Consider the following 4,253-nt stretch of genomic DNA (forward strand, 5'->3'; position numbering starts at 1 on the left):
TTTGTGGTTTAGTTCCTAGGAGCTTTGGGGGGGGTCTGGTTGGGTGATATTTTTGTTCTTCCTATGACGTTGCAAACCCCTTCAGCTCCTACAATCCTTGACCAAACTTTCCCATTGGGGGTCCCTGCTCTCAGTCCAATGTTAGGGTGTGTGCATCTGTATCTGTATTGGTATGGCTCTAGCAGAATCTTTTTGGGGGACTGCTATACCAGGCTCCTGTCAGTAAGCACTTTTTGGCATCAGCAATAATGTCTGGGTTTGGTGTCTGCAGATAGGATGGATCCCTAGGTGGGGTAGTCTCTGGATGGCCTTTCCTTCAGTTTCTGCTCCACTCTTTGTCCTTGCATTTTCTTTTGACAGGAGGAATTCTGGATTAATATTTTTGAGGTGGGTGGGTGGCCCAATCCCTCAACTGGAGGCTGTGCCTGTCCACTGTATTTGCTCTCTATAGGTTCTATCTCTCCTTTGTTAGCTATTTTGGCTAAAGTCTTCTCCTTTGGTTCCTGGGAACCTCTTGGGTCACTGGCATCTGGGACTTTCTACTGGCTACTCACCCCAGTTTCTCCTCCCCCACTGCTACACACCTACTTTCAAATTCATGACCCTCTGTACATCTCCCCCATCTCCTCCCATATCTCAACTGTCCTCCCTTTTTTCTCTCTTTCTCCTCTCTCCCTCCCAGATCCCTCTCTCCCTCTACTTTCCAGAGATTATTCTCTTCCCCCTACTGAGTAGGACTGTAGCATCCACACAAAGAAAGACAGGCTCCAGTCAGATATTTTTATTCCTGCCCATCATGTTAAAGCTTACCTTTAACAACATCAACATGTTGGCAGCCAAAGTACATGGCTTAAACCTGAAAATGGACCCCCAGACAGAGTTATTAACTTAACAGGCTGGCAAGCCAAGGATGGGTAAGATTCTGCACAGAGCCTTACCAACCTATGACAGAGGTGCATTGTCTTTAATGCATATTTCATGATGGGTAAGGAAGGCATTCTTGTCAGAATGACCTAAGATAGGCTCAGTCTTGCTAACAAAATAAAAAGGGGGAGAGGTGGAGAGCATTTGGAGCTGCTTGGCAAGAAGCTGACATGGGTCAAGGACAAGGAAAGGGGCTGCTTGGCAGGAATATGACATTGGCCAAGGACAAGAAAGTAGGCTTCAAGCAGGAACCTGACATTAGACTAGATCAAAGAAGTAATTTCAGGTAAAAGTCTAAAGCATAGGCTACAACAAAGAAATAATCTCAGGCAGGAATCTAAATATTAGGCTAGAACAAAGAAGTAATTTCAGAGAGAAATCTACATTTTAGGCTAGAACAAGGAAGTAGGCTTCAGACATGAACATGACCTTGGGCTAGGATAGGGAAGTAGGCTCAGATACTTTGATCATCCTGATAAGTCTTTAGAAACAGTGATCACTGGAGTCTTCACGAAACTGGATTTAATGCCTTGATATTTCTTTGACTATTTGTGTTTGTTGCATTGCTTGTTCCTTGACTATTTACATCTATTGTATTGCTAGACCCCCAACCTAGAACTGACCTTAATACATGCATGTAATCAAAATGGTATAAAAGCATAAAGGAAAAGGAAGTATAGGATAGGGGGTTCTAGGGAGGGGAAATGGGGAAAAGGGATGACATCTGTATTGTAAATAAATAAAGTATCCAATAAAAAATACTTGTATAAAAATTAGGTTAGAGAGGATAATCCAAAGAAAAGGGGTATGGAAGCTTATTAGCCTATTCTGCAATTTAAAAGAAAAGTTCAAGGGTAGTAGAACACATGTGAAAAGAAACAAGGTATAGAAACACTGAGAATTAAAGGATTGATGAAGGATGGAAGAAAGTAAGGGATGGTGGCTAGGTTACCCAAAACTAACAGCTTATGTAAAAGCTTTATGGAATTCCTCTAATGAGTAAGCCAATTTTAAAGTACAATTCTAAAAGAGAAAGGGAAAGGGGAATAATTACTCTATAGCAGTAGACAATGTTGTACCCAGAAGTCTTGAATTATTAGATGAAAATACAAGTATTTTCAATGTAGAGGGTACTGTTTTAAGAGTTAGTCTAGAAAGCCCCAGAAGTCTTTAAAACAGCACAGGGTGTCTTTATTTGCACCAGTTACCCATCATGAACATATGGTAAGGATCCATTTCTGAAGACATGACAAAATTTTGCTGAAGGACATAGAGAAGTCAATTCTAAACAACCAAGAAGCTTTCTATTGTCTGGCTATCATATTATTGAAAAGTGCTATGCACGATACTTGGGGAAGAAAGATATACATAGTCTTACCCAAAATTGTACTTTGAATACTACAATACTGACCTGCTATGCAAGGTGAACCTACCAGTGCAATAGTGGTACAATTGTTGTAGTATAACCATGTTTCAATTAAGTTTAAGGCTTGTTTCAAGGATAGAATTTCATACCTGGTACTATAAGTCTGATCAAAGGTTGAAAAGGTCATAGGACCTAGAAGAGAAACATGCTATTGTTACTTGGCTGGACATTAATGCTGTCAAACTGCCTTCTAAACATTTATGTTTATACCCATAGACCTGAGCTACTCTCAACCATGTCTAGCAGAGCTTCTTATGCAGTTAATAGTAGTTAACAGAAAGATGTATAGGTACTCAGAAAAAGCCTCAGAATTCAATCCCAATTAGACATCTATATTCAATCAACAACCACCAAGGCTCAGGGAATTTTGCAGAAATTGCAGATAGAAAGACTATAAAAACATAAGGGTATAGAAGAGTGCTATGCAATGCTGTGGTTACATGCATAAGACTTGCAAAGGTCATGTCATCATAAACCCTAGCACAGATATTATTGGCCTCAATACATGAAGTCAGTAGTTAGATTTTATTCATTTGTTTGTTTTGTTTTGTTGTATGTGTGTATGTGTGGGGGGTGTCATTCTTTACTGAAGATGTAGCCACTTGTAGATTTCTCACGTTCTAGTAGATGACCCTGAGAAGCACTACCTGGTTATTGGAATTTTATTTGTCTGTTTGTTTTTTTAAGTTGAACTAAGATACAAAGTTTGGAAGGTTATGTGTTGAAATATTTAAAGAGTGTAAGAATAGAAATGTATGTAGGATTAATATGATCATATTTCATTATTTACATGGATGAGATTAACAAGATACAGAAAATGTTTAAAACACAAAATGGTACTGAAAAATAATATAGAACATTAGATTGATACAAATTAATCTAATAGAATCTTGGCCTTTTTTTTTCAATTTTCTGCAACCAAATAAATATTATTTATAATATACTTCTTAAATGTTAAGCTATGTTGTCACTTGATCAATGACCACAGGACCTAAATAATTAGCAGAAGTAGAAGATAAATTTGTTTTAATTTCTTCAAAGGCTGATCATCTTGATTTCATTTCTGCTGTTGTTATAATATATTCTCAACAAACAATATAAGGAAGAAAATGGGTTGTGTTGCAATTCAAACTCACTATTGATCTTAGCAAGCAACTTAAGAAGCTAGTCATGTTATACTCAGTCAAGAGCAGAAAGCAATTAAATAAAGCAAGCATGCCAGTTTTCCTTGTTCTAGTGTTTGTTTGTTTTCTAATTCTAGGTCTCTGCCAATGTGGCACCTACATTCACGGTGAGTTTCCCAAATTTAATCAACCCAATTAAGAAAATCTCTCACAAGCATTGCCACAGACTCACTTACTCTAGACCTTTATCACTCAGACTCCCTTCCCATGTTATTAACTCAAAACTAACCATCACAATGCAGTAAAGAACAAGTACCATGAGGATTCAGAGCACTGACTAGAGATGGATTGGGATTGTTAGTATATGAAACTCAGTGATAATAACCACCCCAATCTGTGACCTACATTTCTAGCATCTTCTTGGTTTACTTACATTAAAATCCTGAGTGTCAACCATATCCTACTCATTGTGTAAAATTCTGCCCCAAAATGAGAACATCTTTTATCTGATCCTGTGTAATAGGGTGTATGTTCACTTAGAACATACTTTAGGTTGGCACTCACTTGTACTTGTGACTTATCCCTCAATCTTTAGTTACTGTCGCAAAATCCAGCATCTCTATCATATCACAGAATTTAGCATCTCTTAATCATACTTAGTCATGATTAGTTTAAGCTTGGAAAATGGGAACCCATGATATTGATTGCTTTATGGTATATTATGGAACAAAACAGAACACTGTTTGCTTGAATTGGAGAAAAACAAATTTGGTCACAGA

The sequence above is a fragment of the Arvicanthis niloticus genome, unplaced genomic scaffold, assembly GCF_011762505.2.
Source record: "Arvicanthis niloticus isolate mArvNil1 unplaced genomic scaffold, mArvNil1.pat.X pat_scaffold_481_arrow_ctg1, whole genome shotgun sequence".
NCBI lineage: Eukaryota > Metazoa > Chordata > Mammalia > Rodentia > Muridae > Arvicanthis > Arvicanthis niloticus.